The sequence below is a fragment of the Rhamphochromis sp. 'chilingali' genome (genome assembly GCF_963969265.1).
Source record: "Rhamphochromis sp. 'chilingali' genome assembly, chromosome: 15".
In the NCBI taxonomy this organism is placed as follows: Eukaryota; Metazoa; Chordata; class Actinopteri; order Cichliformes; family Cichlidae; genus Rhamphochromis; species Rhamphochromis sp. 'chilingali'.
Genome location: NC_137942.1, coordinates 27,079,879 through 27,101,025, shown reverse-complemented (window position 1 = coordinate 27,101,025; position 21,147 = coordinate 27,079,879). Strand labels below are relative to the sequence as shown.

The 21,147-nt window shown below is 40.8% G+C and overlaps 1 long non-coding RNA gene across 1 annotated transcript in view; it reads left to right on the top strand.

Annotated features, from left to right (window-relative positions):
- The window catches only part of LOC308410833, a 70,439-nt gene that overhangs the window by 21,555 nt on the left and 27,737 nt on the right, over positions 1 to 21,147 (top strand). The window contains exon 2 of the long non-coding RNA XR_013974272.1: positions 2,791 to 2,937. This is a non-coding gene — a long non-coding RNA (uncharacterized lncRNA). The remainder of the gene's footprint in view (positions 1 to 2,790; positions 2,938 to 21,147) is intronic.

Sequence of the window (21,147 nt, the reverse complement as noted above, 5' to 3'; positions counted from 1 at the left end):
CACATAAACCTTCACGTTTAGATTTCAACTCTCACCACAATTCTCTGTCATCCTGCATCGTCCCTGTTATGTAGGACACATGCAGCATTAACTAACTAATGCTTCCACTTTCACACACTGAATCAGAAAGTGAAGAAAAAAAAGAAGAGGTAGAGAAACACTAGTGAGCGCTATCAAGGATTCAGTGACACAGGTTAGACGAGTTCAAGGTGGATGACTCAGGGCTATCAACAGATTAAGAGTTCATTTTAAAGTCATCATCGCAGCAATTTACTAAATCTGTACAAACCTGATGCTTCCTTTACATTTCTTGGGTTTTAAGTTAATCTACATCTAAAAATAACAAACCATTTGCAGTAAGTTGTGCTCTCCTGCTCATTAAAAAAAAAAAAAGCACGGTTATAACAGGCTACAGTGCTTGATGGAGCTTAGGGGAAGCCCTTTCGTAAGTTTTGGAGGCCAGCGGCTGAGTAACAATCATCGAACCTGACAGGCCTCTCCGGAGTGTTTCTGGGTGGAGCAGATGTATGGTTGTTGCACAGCACGAAGCATCACACTTAGTCCAACACTCAGATTCACAGTTGTGTTTAATAAAAAAAAAAAAAAGGTGTGAACGCTCTTTTGCATGCAGCCATTTCTATATTAATGCAACACTTAACACCAGGCCTGTTTCTAGGTCATGAGGTTTGTGATCTGACTTTTATTTACCAGAATTAAGTATATGGGCTTCTTAAGCAGAAAATTCAAAAAGAACTGTTAAGATAAACTTTGTTTTACCTCGGATGTGAGCCAAAACAATAGAATGGGAACACATAAGTGTGAGACTATCTTACAAAGTTAAAAAGCTTTCGCTTTATTTCACTGTTAGATGTGCCAGCGTGGCCAGTATGTAGGACGTATGTATGTTCTCAAATGGTAAATGTAGTTTGTAGATCAGCAGCAGCGTTATCAGTTGAAAGTTTCCTGTTGTTTTCTCCCTTTTGATGTATTTCCTCTGTGCCATTCACGTTTGAGCTTCATTGTCCTGCAGTTAATGTGCTGCGTGTTCTTTTGCTGAGATGTGTTGACCTAAATAGATTGTTGTGAAATTGTTCTTAGGTATCCGAGAAGTAGCAAAGTCATGTCTTACCGGCTGATTGCCAATAAAGAAACCTGGTAAAATGAAAATTATTTGTTGTTTTGTTGTTATTGTTGTTGTTGTTGTTGTTGTTTATGTGTGTGTGTTTTGTGAAACTCAATTTAAAACACATATTTCTTTTTAAAACAGACTGATACTAAAAGAAGCTACAACCTTTGAAAATTCACCATCCACAGCATTCAGTAAAACTCATGTTATAAAATAAAATAAAACTAGACCTCAGTTAGTTCTTTAGCTAACAATGTCTTTGTAAACAGAAGATTTTCACTTTCCCTTAAAGGGAAAGGACAAGAACAAGGACTAGCAGATGTTTTTCATGATCACTATGTTAAATGTCTAAAAAAACGAACTAGCATAGAGCTGCTAACATTGCTATAAGCCCAGACAGCATCAAGGATAAACTTGTCCTGTTTCTAGGTAAATAATACACGACTTCTTTAAGTGTGTGTGTCTGTTTTTAAGAGAAACATCCTCCAAAAAATGTTATTTTATGATAAACTACTTAACCTTGGAAGTAATGTGTTGATTTTTAAGCTAGTTAGCTTGAGCTAAGTTGAGCTGCTAAAGCTTTTTTTTACTTTTATCAATTTCTCACACTTTTGCTCATGTTTGTCTTGTTTTAGAGGAGTTAAAAAAACAAAACATGTTCTTATATCATACAAATTACACCTCACAGGAAACCTGTCATTTGAACTGGTTATTGTCTGACTAGTTAAAAGATATTAAGCTAATGCAACTTTTGCGATTAACATGAACTTGAAATGGTAGCATCTCTTCTGAAGTAACCAGCTGTAAGTGTGTTAATGTTCTTCTGACTGGCAGCTTTGGCGAAACTAAAAGCTAGCCGTCGCGGTTTTCTGGGCTGTGTCACAGATGTCGTTCTCATCACTTAACACCAGCGTTTGGAGCCTTGCTTATAACTCAAAGATGCTTCTTTAGACCCAAAGTACAACTCTTTACTGCTAAGATGACAGAGAGGGTTATTCCTAAAACTCTCAGTGATCATCAGAACAGAGGTTTAGCAAACAGTCAGCAAATGTCATCACTGCACATAACTGTAGATTTTTATTTAGTTGTCAATATTCTATATGAACAAATGCCCGACAATAGCACGCTGACTAACAAAGCAGCAAAGTTAGTCATTTGACAGCCCAAATATCTCCCATAAAGCTCAGTGGTTACAAGAAGACACAACCTGAGAGAACTGTACCCTCCTCCACGTTTTCTCAGGCTGCCATCAAAGCTATTTAAAGGTTCCCACACACAGTGCAGTCCTGGCTTTCTTTGGCCTCTTCAAACACAGCTCGCTTTTCTATTCTTATTCTGCTGTTAGATTGTAACTCTTCATTCGTCTCACAGGGTGAAGTTAAAGTTAAAAAACAAAACAAAGGATACCTCGTGACCTTTTTTACTTGCATTTCCCAACAGAAAAATTTGTTTTAGTTGATATTTGAATCATTTCTGACTTCTCAGTGTCTGACTCAAATTTGAGTATAACAACATGAATGCAGTTCAGAGAATTCATGAATTTTTAGTCTTAAAACTGTTTAAAAACTGTTTGTTCTTGTTTTGTTTAACATATATATGTCTGTAGAAATTCCAAAACTTGTAAACATCTTTTCCTCCTGTCACATTGTCTGTTCTGTGCACAGCTGGAGCCTCCGTGTCTGTTTTCATTGTGTCGGAGAATTCCAGTGTTGAGGCTACGAGTGCGCTTTTCCTGGCTCTTCACGCTTTCCTCCCGAAGAATCGGAGAAGGTACCAAGCGTCATTCTGCCACCAGTGCACTCCACTCTAAGGTGGGTGTGCCTGTTTTATTTTCCCATGACATCACTGTTTTGTTTTTTGCTGTTGATGTGCTGTTTTGGAACACTGTGCATGTCTGGACAACAAGTTACCTCCCTGAAGGAAATATGGCCGTGCTCCAGGACTATATATCACTTGGAAATGGCAAATCTGCATGCATGTTTGTTTGTAAAAAAGTCCTTATGCATGCATGAAACTCTGATGTCAGGAGTTGTTAACTTAACTTAGAGCAACTTCCTTTTTAATGCAAATCCTAATTTTGTATCTATGGTTTGCAGCGCTCTATTTTTGCATATAAAACCTCACTTTTATTTTACCACTCAAAAAAGTTTCCCATGATCACTTAGGTTGTGTTTCTTTCTCTTTTGATGCCTTTTGTTTCAGTGGGCATTAAAAACATTTTCACCAAAAGACCAAACCTGTCCCTTCCGGTGCTATCCACCGGTCTGTGTCGAGAACAGCAGCAGACAGTAATGGGTGGTTAACCACATAAGGGTTCACACTTTGCAGTAAATTGCTGTAAATCAGCAGACCTTAGAATTACCCACTCAGTACAAATTAAATCAAGTATAATGATTCAGAGGACACATATTTAACCTTCCAGAGTCATGCACACACCACCCCCACCTCTCCTTTAACCCTTTTGCTATTTTTCCAACTAATTATGACTAAAACGCTGCTTTCCTTGGGATTTTGGAAACAGTCCAATGGGATTTTTACAAGTCCCCATGAAAGACGAGAAGTGAAATGAAAAGGAAGTAACACAACTTGCCATGCATTTTGACAGGAAGTCATTATTTACTAGTTTTGGTCTGCGTGTGTGGGGGGTAGGAATGACGTGGGTGTCGCTTAACCCACTTGATTTTACTGCTGATACATTTGATCTTAAAAAAATCCCCTTGTAATGGACTGGCTGCTTCCACGGTAGAGGAGCTCTTTCTCTTTCTCTCTTCTCCCTCATGCAACGACGACTGGCTGCTGGCCTGATGGACATGATGGAGAGCAAACACCGGCCAAATCCCCTTACACAATGTTGCAATTCCCTCAGTGTTTGTGGTATTAACCAGAATCACTTGAAAAGCAATTAAGACTGCATTGTTTCACAGAGTGATACCACTGGCATGCCTTGTGTGTCTAGACACAGAGATAGAGCTATCTAAATTACTGCCTGATTTCTTGTGAAGAAGAGAGTGGGATTCCTGAGCCCTATTGTTTTGGAGGACAGTCCAAGGCCTTGATGTGGGCTCTGGGAGCAGATAAAATACCTAGAGACGGATGTCTGTGTGCTCATTTATTGAAAGCAGTTGAGGAAACATATGGGCTCTCTGACCAGCGATGAGCCCCCATGGTTTCCTCTGATTGCACAGGAAACGGGGCCGGTACATACTGTAAGAGCTGCTTATTCAAAATTCACAAGTGCTATTCGGCACCGTGACTGACAAAAGTCTGTGTGCGCGTGCAGAAGCCACAGAGGCAGGGAGTGTAAACAGTTTGGAAGTCTGCGGCCTGAGGTCAACCAGGATCAAGGCGAGTCCGTAAACAGTCAGAGTAGGTTTGTTTTCAGCTTGTGTCCAAACAACGAATGACGCGGCAGCTGGGAAACTGAATTTGATTCATCATCCGCGTGACGCAGTGAGACGAGCTTGAGCTTAAGAGCGAGGGGACGTTACTGGACAGACCTAAGAATAGGGGCCCGACAAAAGCGCATCATCCAAGAAAACAACCCGAAAAACACCCACAGCTTGTTTGTTTATTGAGTAAAATAGCAGCTTAATCTTTCTCACGGAGGAAGCGCTCATTCTTATCATCACTCTATCAGCTAAGCATCTATGGAGAGGAAAGGGATCTCCTTTGCACTTTCACACCTTAAATTAAATCAGAAGGCTTTTGAAGACTCGTGGCCAAACCGGGAGTGAGAAAAAACGAGCCTGGCTGCCCTTGTACCCATTACCCCACGCCTCCCACACACATACACTCATAGCCCCTTATCACAGTTTGTCATCGAACACTCATATCCTCACATTGTCCCAGAGGAAAGCTGACCTCCCAGCTGTAGATATAAACTTGAACCAGCCCTCGTGTTCCCCCTCATCCTCCTCCTCCCTCTAATGAAGAACAGCCACAGGGTGACAGGGCACGAACGCTGCACTCTGAGGCAAAAAGCTGTTTTCGGCCTCTAAAAAGTGGGCTTTCCAAAGATCTAAAAAAAAAAAAAAGAGCTAGCCTTCCCCAGCCCAAACTGATGTTTTCCTCAGACTTGGGATGCAGCTGTGGCCTTGCGTGACGTCCACGAGGAGGGGATCGACGGGAAGGTTGTGAGGTCAGCAGAGGGCGTTCGCATAGGCACCGGCCCAAGTCTGGAGAAAACACTCCTCTTGTCACCGTGGAGATGGAGCGAGAGACTCACCTCTTTCTTTCTTTCACTATCTGTGTGGTTTCACTCGATGTGTTTGGCTTCACTGCTTTTGTTCTTTTGCTCGGAAGTTTACTGTGAGCTCTCGGTAATCCATCACTGCTTTTATCGACAGATGCGATCGTTCACTGATTAAAGCAGCGCTGCAGGCGGCTCATAATGAGCTCACATTCAGTTCAGTGATATCCGAGGGCAGTGATATCAGAGTGTGTTAGTTGACGCCATACTTCTTTTTTATTTTTTTTTATTTGTGATCGCGGCATTCGAGGTGAAAGCAGATGCTTGTATTCCTCCTAGTTGAGTCTTAAAAGGAGCATGTATGCATTTGTGTGTTTAAATACACCACACACACACTTGCTTATTTACGACTAACTTTACTTGTTAAGACAGTTAGTCCTCTTCGCTCTAGCTTTACACGAGCAGAGCTAAACACAACATGCCCTGCAAACCCTGCTGAGTCCTGTGGTTAGCATTGTGGTAAGTGTGGGGCCAGCTGGCAAGGCTATCACGTGGGCATCTTTTGCTGGAATCATATTTGGGTCATTTCTTGGTAACAGCTGATAGCTGATACCCCTCATGTTTATTTTAATTTTACTTATTAGCACCACAAATTGCTGATATTGTAGATATCGGTGTGATACAATGGTTTCTTGAGCCCCTAGATTCTGGTGTTCTAGAGATGCAGATCATGCCATACACACAAATGCAGGAAGTAGTATACAAGCATTAAATGTGAGTATGTGTTGGGACTGAATTAAACTTTCTCAAAATTTAACTGAAGGTATCATAGAAAGAACAGACACAAAAAAGGACAATTTGTTTGTGATTAAAAAACATTACAAATATGTATACATAGTATAGGGAGAGGGAATGTAGCCCTAGTTATTATATACTATCCTTTAAAATGAAATTTTGAATGAAATGTTTTGGGGGGTTTAAAGTTATTTAATACAGTTTTATATAAAACTGGATATTGTTCAGATAATTTAATCAAATATCAGAGTTAGGTTGATTTGGTCAAGTATTTATATCCATAACCTATTTTTCAGCTGACCAGTATTTTTAGGTACTGCATGCCAGCACTTTACTCCTTGTAGGTCACTGCTTGGCAGCCAGTTTTCACTCATTTATATCAACAGTTTCACTGCTTTCCTGCTCACATGCACAAAGGTCATATCTTTTAGGCTGTCATGTGACAGTTAAATGGAAAGATTGTGATTAATGCCTCGGTAAAAAGGAAACTTAAATTTCTTACGGAAACGCTGTGATAATAATAAAATATTTGTTTAAATGATAGCATCCTTCTGAGTCTTTTTTATTTTTTTTTGGTAGGTACATTTTGCATCTCTATCACATGCAGGCATTCACGTTATTTTGCAAAGAGCGCAGTGATAAGAATACATTTACTGTGCATGTGAAACTTTGTGTGTTTGTTTGTGTTTGTGTTCAAAACGTGTCTGCGCAGGACGGGCAGACTGTGGGTTCGCAGCTTTCTTGTGAACCACTCGTCCGACAGTGTGAGTTACCGTTTGTCACAGGAAATGAAAGGCAAAAAAATAAATAAATAAATAAACAAAAAAATCATAGTGTGAATTAAAAAAAATGTCCTGACTACACAATTCTTTTTTCACAGCCTTTCTAAGGCCTGTTTGTCTGTTTCGGTTTTAGGGTTAAAATCATACGTCTTGTTATGGTTAGTGGAAGGGTTTTAAGACTTAGCTGTAAGCTGGTTGGTAGAGTTTAGAGGTAACAGACTTTGGGAAAACACTGGAACCACAGCAGAGCTTTAGCCAAAATGTGAGAACCGCTTGTTGAGAAGACCTTAAATTTAACAGGTACGAGCACGCAGGGTTGAGGTTCTCTTAATTTACTGTAAACCTGTATTTTTCATTTCTTCTGGGGAGACTCTGCAGACCTGGTGATTCCTGATAAGATAAGTCAGCTAGCTGCAAACAAGTCATGTTTCTCTTCCAGCAGGGCGTCTGCATCTTCACTATCACTCCTCTTGTCTTGTATCATAGTTTCCCACGGATCGTGGGACTTAACAGGACTCTGTGCTTGCTAAATATGGGGATTACATTCTAAAGTAAACCGTGGTTGATTAATGCTCAGTGGAAGGCCGAGAGATTACCAAGGCCGCTATCTACGAGGAAAACAATGAGATAAAGACACAAAGAACAAGAAACAGAGCAACGGTGTGAATGGTGTCAAAAAGATATGTGCGCACTTACTTTCTGCCTGTAGTTATTTTTTTCTCAAGTGATGTAAGACCTGGCCTCGCACTGTATTTGGATTCCCATCATCATAGTTGTGATATTAACAGACCCGATGTTTCTTCTTTATAAGAAAATGCATTTTGGGGAATAGCTGATGCCTGTGAGATGTTAATACATCAGACTGTGGGAACCTGTGTGTGCCTGAATCATAGCATTATGATATTAGACATCAACAGCTGAGTAATAAGTGACAGCTAAGACGTGGCAGACGTGGCCTTGTAGAAAAATGTCCTTGTGTGAACTACTCACACCCCAGTAAGATTCCTAAAACTGAGTTAAAAACAGCTGTACTGTATTCAGAGTTGTCTTGCAGAAACTGTGGGGGGCATGAGCAGCACGAGGTGGGGTATGACCCAGATTTGTGCTTCAGCTTCAATCACATGTCAACTTTCAGCCACAATTCTCAGATTCAGAAATACAGACAGTGTGCCACTTTGCTTTGCGGTTTGCTTCTGAAGGTGGCAAGGCTGTCGCCCAGTCTTGTTTTTACTCTTAAGTATCTCCGTTTAACTTTTTTTTTTCCATTTCATACTTTCTCTTTGTGCGCGTTCGCACCTGCTGTTGTGTGAATGCTCTGTGGTTTTCAGAACAAGACGAAGAAGAGACGCTAGAATGCAGGATGCAGGAAATTTCCACGAGCTGATTAAATATTCTCACATCATTGTCGTGTGCCTTCCTCTTCCCTTCCATGAGGCTGTTTAGTGTATATTCCAGACAGTCAATTGGGAGTTGGGTGTTTTTTGGAGACTATTTTGTTTTGCACTTCTGCAGTAGATAGAGTGGGAGGGGGGTGGGGGGTTGCTGTGGCACGATTGTTTGTGCTGGATATTTGAATAAATTTTGGACAAAACTAGAGAGAGAGCAGAGAAGAAGTTAATCCATGTCCAGAAGTGAGCATGCCAAATCTTATCCCTAAGCAAATAATTCAACAGCATAAATTTAGGCCTCAACAAAGGCCTCAGTCAAAATCTATATGACTGTAAGGCTGATTTGGAGCCAAAAATGATTTATCTTTCTATAATATACAATAAGCTATCAAAACATTGCAAATGTATGATCAGTAACACAGTGTTTCTATCTGCTAACAATTCAATAATAGCAGCAGTTTCTAACAGTTCACGTTACTTGTTTGTTAGGAGACATTTGTTTCCAGATAAACGTTCAATAGTTACACTTTTTCTTTAAGTCATCTTGTGGGTTTGAGCTTTTTTTTTTTTTTTTTTACATCTTTACTGTTGATATTGTGTCTCCTGCTTGGTTTAAAGCCAAAATTCAATCCAAAAGTTTTCTTTAAAAAGGTATAAAAAGCATAAAAACTCAAAACTGCAGTGGCCCTAAGAGGTCAAAAACACTGCAACTTAAGAAAAAGAAATTAGAAAGAGACATAGAAATAGAAGGAAAGCTATTGAAAAAAAATCCACTGCACAATAAAACACATTAAAACTGAATAAAACACAATAGAAACAAACAAACAAAAAAACTGGGACACTTAAAAGTAGCAGAGAATTATATATATAATATTATGATTATTCATATAATACTGTAGATGCATGTTTGCTGTTCCACAGCTATTACCTCACCAAAGACAGTTCAGTTGAGGTTTGTTTGTTTATTTCCATTTTGTGTTATTAATTTAATTCAACTTTCATTTTGCAGTGTTTTTCTATTTTCTGTCCTTTGACCTTTCGGGGCCACCGTGCAAAACAAAACAGAGTCACGGGGAACTACAGAACTGACTGATCATTTTCTGTAGGCTTACTGAGAAGCTGAGAAAGTTGGCCCTTTCTCAATATTCACAGTCACAGTCATTGCATGCCCACTGATTAGCACTACTTTAATGTTAAACAAAAGACAAAGAAAACAACAGTGTACAGTTTATCTGGCTATATCTGGTAAATAAGGCCTTTGCAGACATCATTTCATATGTGACGCATATGTGAATGAGCTCCGCGGCCACTCTCGCTTCTCTCTCGTCTTCATCAGCTTGGTTCTTAATTTGGAACAATATTAAAGTATTTATCTATTAGGCATTTTTGACATTTCCAGGAAGAGAGCTCACTGTCCCTGAGCCTGTGTGCAAGAGGCAGCTGTTGCAACACTGTGCAGCACAGACACGCATACACACATAGACACACACACACACATAGACCACTCTTTCTCACCAACATGCTATCTTTGCCAGTAAGTCTATTTTGCTGCACTGTTGAGAACCTTATGAGAACAAATCCACATATCAACCGAACTTTACATAAATAAGGTCATCTCCGCTGGAAGAAAGGAATGGCAGACACAATCTGTCAGCTTCATCTGCAAATCATTAACCTCTTTTTCTTTTCTTTTTTTAAACATCAGTTGTTCCAGTATTGGGTCCCACAGTACTGTTGTGCCAGTGCTAAGCTGGCACTTAATCAGCCCTTTTATAATAGAAATACATAGAAATATATGGCACCTCTTTTTGTGAAAAGAGCGAACAGAGACGCTGTTCTTGTGAGCAGCTCTGTCGAGCACTGTCACTGGGATGTCTGAATACAAACAAATGACATTTATGTATAACTGACCTATGTTTGGTTGACAAAATGCCATCATCGAAAAGAAAACAACTGTCTGTCTCAAAAGGGCTTTAGTGGTTATGCCACCACGCCTGAAGGTGAAAACCCCTGCATTTGGTATGGTAATCTGCCCCGTGAGCAGCGGCTGAATCAGTCACTCTGAGCTAAACAGAAACCCTGCGACCCTTATTGGACTTTTGATGTAAAGGTTGTCTCCCATGGGAAAAACTGCTTCACAGAGCAAGCTGCATGCTAAAAAGTACATGTTTTATCAGCTCTAGTGACAACATCACTACAGCTCATACATACATGATTATCTCAAGGGGAGATTGTTGTGTAAAGCTCGGCTTTACTCTAGTTACTGTAGTTGCTGCGTACCAAAAGGCTCTGAAAGAGTCCAGATTCTTAGGAGTCTGAATGGTTGGCCAGGGAGCATCACAGCACCAATAACTGAAAGCAGGACTTATGGCTGATTTAGACTTCTGCGGTGAGTCTTTGTAGAGTGTACTACATAATCTAAACGCTGGGACTTTTTTCCCTCCTTGGTCCCCTCTCTTTGTTGTGGTCAGACTTTTTTTCTTTGTTTTTCAGAGCCAAACATATTTGTCCCTCAAGTTTTTCCACTTTCTTTGCACATTCCCTCACGTCCATTCCCATAGTTTCGGCAATCTCCCTCCAGGAATTTGCTGACATTTGAGAGTCCTCATATTGAGGCGATGAGTGTTATTCTCTCGCTGAAATTCACAAACTGCAGCGACAAAGTAGCCAAGTATGTGTAGGAGGAATGAAGAGTACTGAACGGGCCAATCGCAACAGTTACCGGCAACACGTAGTTATGCTTCCAGGGATGTGCATGTGAGGTCAGTTCTTCACAAGGGTCTGTGGTTACGAGGTAGGCAGGGCACAGATTTAACACAGAAGTATAAATTCCCTTGTGAGCTGCCCGCCAGTCGCTGTGCTGATATTGTGCACAACTCTACAGTCCAGTATTGTTTTAACTCCCCTAAAGCCTCATGAACCCAAACTTCAAACTTCCAGCAGATGTTCAGTACTACATGTATTCCACTAGTGAATCTATTACTGTTTTTTTTTCCCTCCCTCCTTGGTTCCCTGCCTTCATGGGGCAGCTCGACTAAAGAAGGCCGTGGGCTGTTTGTTTTACGCTGAAGCCTGTTTTTAAAAAGTTCCTGAATGCTGGCTGGGAAATGGAGAGGCAGGAAGAGAGCAGGAAAAAGAGCCAAGAAGAGAAGAAAAAGACTTTTAAAAAATACGACAAAAAGTAAGAAAGGATGCCAAAGAACACTTGCGAGAGATATTGCTCATGTCACCGGTTTTGGCCTCCCCTTGTCTCTGTAACGTATTTCTTGCGGTTCAGAAGGTGAAAGGGAATTGAAGTCAAAGGCTCAAAAGTTTGCTTTGACCCTGCCCCGGTGTCACCAGTTTATCGCTTTTGATGATTTCCATGAGTCCGGGTGGAAGACAGTGACGATATCCGTCTGTGTCAAAGTAAGGAGGATTCAGGATGGAGGCCTGGGGATTTTGATGAGCTTTGCTTTATGAGAAATGTGGAGTTCTGCCAGGGGATGTGAGGGACTCAGAAGGGGGCCTGTGACCTCAACCGCTTCTCTGCTGTGACTTAAGAAGGGGGTTGTGTGAAACGGGTGCCTCCCTCACTCGTGGTTGTGCGTGGGAGGGAGGTCACGGACCCACCCTCCCTATAGAGAGCGCGGGCTGATGAGGGGAAAATAACAGGGTGAAGTGGCCTGAGGGGAACGCTGTAGTGGCACCCTCTAATCACAGCCGCCTCACTCACATATGGATGAAGAAAATATACGTTGTGCAGGGTCAAACAAAGGAACGCACACACACAGAGCAGATTCTTTTATAGTTAAGACATATAAGTGAGTAGGGCACACACACACACACTGGGTGTTGTTAAAGCTATAAAAGTTCAACTAAAGTACAATTCTGTTGACCTTTTGGCACAAGAAATTGCATCAATGACCAATAAGAAGTTACCGATCTTTGAGAGAACAGAAAATTGGAGGCATAGATAGGAAAATTGCTCATAAATGATAAACTAAATTAAACAAATTAGGGAAAAGATCATAAAACACTGTGGCTGATAACGTGGCTAACTAGCATGTTAGCTCACAGGATAACCTTGGTTTAAAAGGTGTATTTTTGCATTTCTTATTTTCTGACATACAAACGCTGTTGATATGTAGACGGTAATATCAAACATGGCCAAAGTTTCAAATAATGATGTCACTTTATGAACAAATAATCCTTGTGAAACAAAAGCTCAGATTTCACTCAGTTTGGTCTGTGGGAGACGATATTCCTAATGAGCTCATTCCGAGCACATAGCTGTTGCTTTAAGCAAATCCCCACCCAGCTGGTGTTCAAACCTTCAGTTTTGGGAGTGGCAGCCAATCAAAAGAAAGGTAGTGAACATCAAAGTGCTTGCGTTACAAAAAGATGAAGCTTAGTATAAGATAAACAAAGATTACTTGGAAGTCTGAATCATGCATCTACTTGAGATCAAGAATAAAAATATGTACAGGACCATGTGAAAGTCTGGAGCTACGCCTCCATCTTTATATTTAGTTTTTCTAAGGAGATTTTTGTCATTTTCTTAGAAGAAGACGTGAGCAGTAGTTCTCCAGGATTTCTGGAGAAAGTTTTTCTTTGCATATTGGCCAGTTTTTCCTTGTACCTGACCATTTTCAGAGGAGTGGGTTTTTGTCTGTTTAACCACGTAACATTCACCTGTGAATCAATCAAACATCAAAATGCACCTCAGGAATGAATCAGTGTTGTGTTTACTAGGGGTGCAACGATATTCGTATCGATATTGAACCGTTCGATACAGTGCTTTCGGTTCGGTACGCATATGTATCGAACAATACAACATTTGTAATTTATTTTATCAATTTTCCTTCTGACGATGCTGTCTGTGTTGAGCGCTCAGTGAATCTGTGTTCGACTACTCCGCCTAGGCTGCACTGTCGAGCGGAGATCCACTGAGCGCTCCACACAGACAGCATAGTCAGAAGGAAGAGCGCAGGGCAAGCTAGCGAGACAGAAGTTAAGCTCTACTTGCAACAGGCAAATTGAACCTCATTCAGATCTGGCGTTTGGAATTATTTTGGTTTTCATGTGACGTATGACCCTGGACTAAAGTAAAACAGTATGTTGGATGTGCCATGCAATGCTCAATTACATTGGTGTGAACTAGTGTGTTAGCGCAGTTAGCTCGTTAACGTGTTGGCCGTCTAGCCCCATGCACGGAGCGATCGGCGGTAGCTCGTTAACGGAGATTTGCCGTGTTGTGGCGTTAAGGTCATTTCAACGAGATTAACCTGAAAACACTAGTGGGAACACAACGAATATGGCTGCACATTTATGCCGACATCATCCTAGTGCAAAGACAAGTGGAAGCAGACAAAAAAAGCAAGCATGCTACTAACTTTAGCCGAGTCATTTAGACAGCTGTTAGCACATGATTCTCCTTATGCTGCTGAGAATATAGCCCAGAAGAAGCGGATAGTATAGCTTTTATTTTGGAAAGAGCCATTTCTCTGTAATAAACTCTCTTTTCCAAAGATGAGTGATTCCTCAATCAGATACAGGGCTCGCAATATCACTAGCCCGACGTCCTGGAGCTAGCGATTTTTTTCAGTCGGGCTACCAAAACCTTTCTCTTCCCTGCCCGTCGGGCTATTGTAGGAAAAATATATGTCAATGCTTTTGCATTTTTTCAGAAATGTAGCTGGGTAATTATGTCATTGGCATCGGTGAGCCACTGTCAATATGTGACATATTGAAGTCGCGTTTGAATTTGCGCTTGTTTTTTTGCTTTCACTTTGCAATCGTGCGAACTGTGTATAGAGAGCGACAGCACTGATCTGTGAGTGATGATAATTTGTGCACCAATTCCTCTGACATCGTCTTATTAATCGTTAGCTTACTATGCAAACATGACAAGTGAAATCTCCCGCAGCTTACACATGTGAGAGGTTGATCGCGCAGAGAATCGCTGAGCTTATGTGAGTGAGCGTGTAAAAGCATTTCAGTTCTGCTGAGCCAAATAAGACAGGTCAGGGTGAAGAAGTGACAGCCAAAGAAAAGCTTACCACAAAACGGAGAAGTTATGACAAATCAGACTATAAGGCAAAAAGAAAGTGCAGCTTTATGGTTTCATGGACAAAAGAATTTCTGTGGCTGCAATATGACGAGCTAAATAACCAGGGCTGCACATAAGTGGTCCGCAGGTGCGCATTCGCTGTCAAAATAAAAAACACGCACAAGGGTTAGGGTTAAATTTAAAAACTGTACTTTTGAGTTAAAATATATATTTATAATTTTAATAAATGACAAATTAAAAATGCATGAACATTTTTTTGTATCGAAAAAATATCGAACCGTGACACCAAAGTATCGAACCGAACCGAACCGTGAATTTTGTGTATCGTTGCACCCCTAGTGTTTACCCATAACAGACAACTTATCTTTAGACATTTTTGAGTAAACTAGACGGGTAGAGGACAAAAGTACTGTTCTGTGTCTGTAAACGATCACAATGTGTGATCTATTCCTGTGGCACACAGAAACCACACTGGCTGAATTTGCACCGTTTCAACTACACGTCATTGAACATAACCTTTAAATAGACCGGTGGGATTTGATTCACAGCACAACAGACTTCAGACAGATTTGCTTTATCTGAACTTCTTGTCTGTTTTACTTCCATTTCACATGACTCTTTTCAGAAAGTCGGGGGCTTAGAAAGATGAAAAAGAGACTTCACAAAGCTTAAATTGCACAAAAGAAAGAATTCAGTAGAGTATTTATCGATCCCATGTAGCTGGTGCAGCGTGTCAGGGATTTTGGTATCGTGTGATGGAGACTTGGCTGCCAAGCACAGAAAGGGCAGAAGGGCTAAAAAGTCTTTTGTTACACATGTGCACATGGTCCCATGTGTTTGAGAACAGATGAAAAACTGGTGGTTTTGTTTGAACGGCGTAGCTTGAATTAATATGTGATGTTCTCCAGTCACAGCTGAGAGCCGGTCTGTGGCCGCTTGCACGGGCCGAACAGCTTCACACATTGTGCTATTCATCATCTCCTTCAGGAAGATTTATTTCCACTCAGTTCCTGTCTGACGTCTTTATTGCCAACATTTGTTCCCGCTGTTAACATGTTCAATGACTTTGGTGTTTGTGTGTACGTGAGTGTGTTTTAAGTCCAGCATGATCAGATCAGAGGAAGGTCCAGGCTGTTGGCTGGATCTCACCTCTGGCTCACAGGGAAAAGGGGGATGACCACTTTACTGAATATCTTCATTGTGCGGTGTAGGCTTTATGGCTACGTTAGGCGATTAAAACAGCAAATGAGACACGTGCGAACACAATCACAGTTAAAGATTGATATTTATTCATACCACTGCCTTTAACAGTTGTGTTTTTAGTCCTTTTTTCTGATGCTCTTGTTGATTCTTTAATCTGTTTGGGGAAAAACTAAACGTTCGCAGGATTTGAGTCTCAGAGCTACATTTAGTTATGGTCACTATCACTGAGTCTGAACACAAATTTTTGCTTATGACTCAAGTGTGCGAAATTGCCACTGTCAGCCATTTGAAGTCAACTGTTTTGCAATGTGGTTACACCAAAAACACATGCCAGCATCGATAAAAGGAATGAATAAGCCTGGGGGTATATGATTTTAATGGATTTCGCAATTAGAAATCAGTTGCCAGGTCCCAACCCTAATCACAATAAAAGATCTGAGTGTCAGGGATCTGTGTGAAAAATAAAGACAGTTTCTTCAAAGAAGTTGGACCAAAAGCTTTTGGTACCATTGTCATTAAAACCAAACAGAGAAGAAAAGCACTATATAAATGCCAGTCCTTTTGCCATTTGTGGCTCTTTCATCATCATAAAAATGTGTTATATAAATGATGAACATATTAACAACAGCAGAAGCATATACATGTAATCTAAAAGAAACGTGGTGCAATAAATATTAGTTTGCGGAAGCAAAACCATGATGCCTGCAGTTATTTAGCCATAAATTAAAGTGATACAGAGAGTGAAACCACAGGAGGAGCTGGATTAACCCTCGTGGACAAAGAAAATAATTGATCCTCTTAGATTAACAAAGAAAGTCCCAGCCTATCTCAGCTACCATAGGACGAGAGGCAAAATATACACTAAAATATACACTCCAGTCTGTTACAAGGAAACAGATACCCATCCAAACTCACAGCCAATAACAATCACCAATTAATGGGGAAATAAAAGATTTTGAATTGCTTTGGCACCGCCATCCTCTATGTATCACATTTATTTGATTGCAGAACCAAACGTTTCCTGAGCTTCGATCAGATTGTTGAGCTATATCATTTGCAGCGCAGTCAATTCTGAAGATATGTCCAAATGCGCAGCTCTTTATCGAAATGAGCTGTCCTGTGGGCAGCCCTGTGGAAGCACTGCTTTTGAGATCGCCCTTTGGTAAAGGTATTACCTCTAAGATCTACCGTTTACTGCAAGATCAGTTAGCTGACCCTCTTTCCAAAGTTAAAATGGTAAATGGTAAATGGCCTGCATTTGTATAGCGCTTTTCTAGTCCATAGGACCCCAAAGCGCTTTACACTACATTCAGTCATCCACCCATTCACACACACATTCACACACTGGCGATAGCAAGCTACATTGTAGCCACAGCTGCCCTGGGGCGCACTGACAGAGGCGAGGCTGCCGGGGGGGGGGAGAGACGGAGTACCTAGACAGAAGCTACACAGACATTATATATATATATATATATATATATATAATAATCTTTTTGGAGCCAGGGTTTCTCTCACGAGAAGACATTTTCTAGTACTAGTTTGTGTTTGCCATCACTTGTAAATGTGGATTGACTCAAACCTTTCGTCTTGTCAGCTAGCTGGCGGCAACATAGCAGCAGGAGTTGTTTGTCACACCCTAAAAAAGGTGACTGATTTCATGACAGATTTGATGTGTCACAATCACATCAGAGTTTACATTGGTCCTGAAGATAACACGTGAGAAGCTTACAGTCCTGTTATGTGTGGTTCACAAAATCTACTTTAAACCATTATTAGTATTGTCCTGGACGCCACCCCCGTCCTCCGAATTCCTCCTGACTCCAGTGTAAAATTATCAGATGAAGCCAATAGCAATAAAGATTTTCTCCTTAAAAACAGGAATCTGTTTGACCATTTCACAGCTTGAAAGGCAAAGTTAGAAAACATAAACATTCCTCTGTTTCATACTTGTTTTTCTTGGCTGGTCGGTTTGTTGGACCGGCAACAATAAGCACAGACACCAGAGCCTTTGAGAAAAACACTCGCTGTAATCAGCATATCTTTAGTCTTTTAATAGCTCACCATTTTTTCCCACACACACACCAAACAAAATGCATTCCATCTTTAAAGCCTACAGTCAATAAGCTGTCTTGGCTGCTCATAAATAGTTTTCACTCTAGCTAAAGACAGCTGTTGTTTCTGAGGAAGCTGGTTAACAATATTTAGTACTTATGCCAACACACAGGACTTGTCAGAACGTGCTTGCCCTTTGTTACACTTTCTCTTTGGGATTCCAACGTCACAATGACAAAGAGCTACACCCACGGGCATCAGTCATAGCTGCTACTTAATCACTGATGAAGGAATTTTTCAAGCGTTTCTGGCCAAGTTTATAGGTCCCACAATTCTCATGGTAGCTGTTTGTGCAAATGCCTGTGTGTATGTTTATAGGGTGTCTACGTGAGCAGTCACATGCTTGCATTTTGGTCTGTGTGGGGGGCTGAGTAGGCAGGTGACCTGGATTTCCCATCACTGGACACTTATCCCCAGGAAAGAGAAAGGGAAGCTGCAGCGGGTCTGTCAGCAGAGATCCCCTCATTGATCATTGGCACCGTGACACACTGCAAGCACACATCAAGTGATTTGTTGGCTAACACTGCTCGAGACACCTTGGTAAGAGTTCACACGCCATTTAAAAGAGACAACTTTCATGGTGTCACTCCTGCACACAAACAGATTAAAATAAACACACAACATTTCACTAGAATTTAATGGACTTGCGAATAACAAGGATAAGTGGGTCTTTAAGCTTTGGGATGGTGAAAAGCGGGACTTGTACTGATACAGAGAAAAGACTTTGGGTGTTGTCACAAAATCAAAACATCAGTTTCTGAAAAATACAAGCACAACAATTGAATCAGCGACACAGGATTGTCTGTTCCAAAATGATCTTACTACTTACCCTACCATTAAAAGAATACCTTAATATCCATGTTACTGTTTATATTTTTGAACATTAATATTTACACAAATCCAGAGGTGGGTAAACCTTTAGCAGCAATAACTTTAAGTAATGGTTTTCTGTGTGACTCTCATATGGTTGTTTGGTCTTTTTTAAAAGATTCCTTCAGTTCATTGAGGTTTGTGGACATTTTCTTTAATGCACACCTCTCTTATGGTTTCACTGCAACATATATAATGAGTTGAGGTCTGTTTAACGCAATTAACCCATCTCAAAATCCCTGAAATGTCTCTGTCAATGCATTTCGGGCAGTTTGTCCAAAGTTTGTCCATTCTGCACTCCAGATTGAGTTAAATGCGTTAAAACAAATTTTTATTGCATAAATCTAACATGTTAACATTGACAGCCCTACTTAAAAGTAGAGAGGTTGTCTGTCTCCTGAGTCAAAACTGAAGTGCTGTGGTTTATTCTGATTCAAACCTTTAGAATTCAAATTCTTTGCAAACCTGGGCTGTTTCCTCCTGGGAAACAAGCCATACATGAAACAAGCCATACTTGTTTAGTCTTTTTCCATTTGCATTGTCATGACATTTAATATGTAACAGACTGACAGAGTCTGAGATATCGCGCTTGGGTTCTTTGCAGTCTCTCTCAGCATTGCATGGTCTACCATTGGGGTCAGTTTGCTGGGACATCCATTCCTGGAAAGACTGTGGCATTGTGTTAACACACACCTGAATTGTGCTGCTTTTATTGAGGCGCTGACATTTATTGACGGCTAATTAATGGAGAAAATCAGATGATCAGCACCTGGCTGCTACTTACCATCCTAATTCCTACAGAATCAGTACGGGTGTACTTGGTCTTTCACAGGACTAGATAGAATTTTGCAAAAGCTTCATTTTTTTTATGATTCTGCATCCATCAGTTTTATGGATGCAACACCCATGTACATGCTAATTAGCACTAACAGCTCTATAAAATACTAGAATTTCTCTCGTCACGTACAGTTGTTATGAAGAACTGATGTTATTCATAGAGACTAACCTCATTTTTTGTACCACAATGTAAAAATGTTTTTTAATATCTATTTATCGTAGGGATCAAGAGTTATTAACCAGGCTCAAGTGGGCTTTCAGGAAACGTTCTGCTCTTTTTAGATACTTTTTGACGTATAGCTAATATCTATGAGAATTCCTATAACACAGTATCCAGCATTACTTCAAAGACCAGCTTTCAGTTCTTGTCCATGTAAACAGGATTAACAGTTTGCCGTAGCATACTCATAACACACCTTAGCTACAATTAGCTGACTTAGCTAACTTGTGTAATATCAGCTAGGTGTAAAACATTTTAACAAAGCTTAGCATTCAGCTGATAAAAGTGACAGTCACACTCAGCAATCATTTGGTCTATTTTTGTCTGCAGCTGCCTGAAATGTAAGACTTGTTATGGTCAATCCATAAGAGAATAATTTCACACACTCCAAACACTTGCACGTTTGCTTGTATGAAGCTTGTGAGGCCACTGCTATTAAATCAGAGCAAGGTGATCTTCCATTAGCCTTTTCTGCCAAATGCTGGTAAACTCAACAAAAGACTTGTGTCTTACATCATCTGTGCAATGTGTAGTGTTGTACTGCGCATCTAGATCGGCATTATTCAACAGACAGCTGAATGAAAACTAGAGCCAAATGTCGTTTGTCATCCCACGTCTCCTACACGTTTCCAAAGCAAATGGTCCCATTCCAACAAAAATAACATGCTCAACACATTAGGTTTGAAAAACCTGTGGGCAAAACTTGGAACAGAGGCCCTGTATCTCAATCCATCCACACCTGTGTTTTAGTGGCAGCGCTGTTGCTATCCAAGGATGTCAGAAAGGTCACGGGCTTGAAAAGAGAGCCCAGCTGGGTTTGCTGATGTGACTCCGATGGAAGAATGTGTCTGTCAGCGTTGAACTTGTCCAGTGGGACTCACCCCTGGAATGTGTTTAGTGTCACGGCTGAAGGTTTTAGGTTTTGGCTTTGGTGCCTGTCTAAAACCACTCCTGCAACGTGCGTATGAGTCTCTGGACATATAGCTGGAGAAGTTATGAAAATGTGATGGCTGATTTCAGAAATGGTTGATATAAAAAAGTATGCCGTTGTTTTAATCTTTAATGTTCTGTAGGAGTTCATGACAAGAACGCACAAGTGTTCACGGTTTCTCTGTCAGAGGGGTGTTGATGGATTACGAGGAGAGGAGTGTACGTTTGAGGCCCTCAGAGTAGCAGCCTGACTTCTAAATACACATCTGAGCCACCAGGGGTCATGACCCCAGGGTGTCAAGGGACCAGTTGCTGTGCAGGGCCTCTTCATGCACAATGGAGCAAGTGGGGGTGAGTGCATGTTCTTAAACCACTTGCTTCAGATGTCAGAGAATAATTTACACTCATGCTTTCATGTCACACCAAGAGCTCTGACATATGCTACGTTTCCTTATTTAGAAAAGTGTTACTGTCGCACATATGTTATTTTAAAGGATAGAAAACCCCAAAATTAGTATGAAGTATATGGGGTTTTAGAGCTCTGATTGGAGAACACTTTTTAAGTTCCCCTTTTTCTTTTCTGTTCACCGCAGCTGTTTGGAAAATCTTTGCCCTGTGAGTAAATGGAGAAAACTGGCTGTGC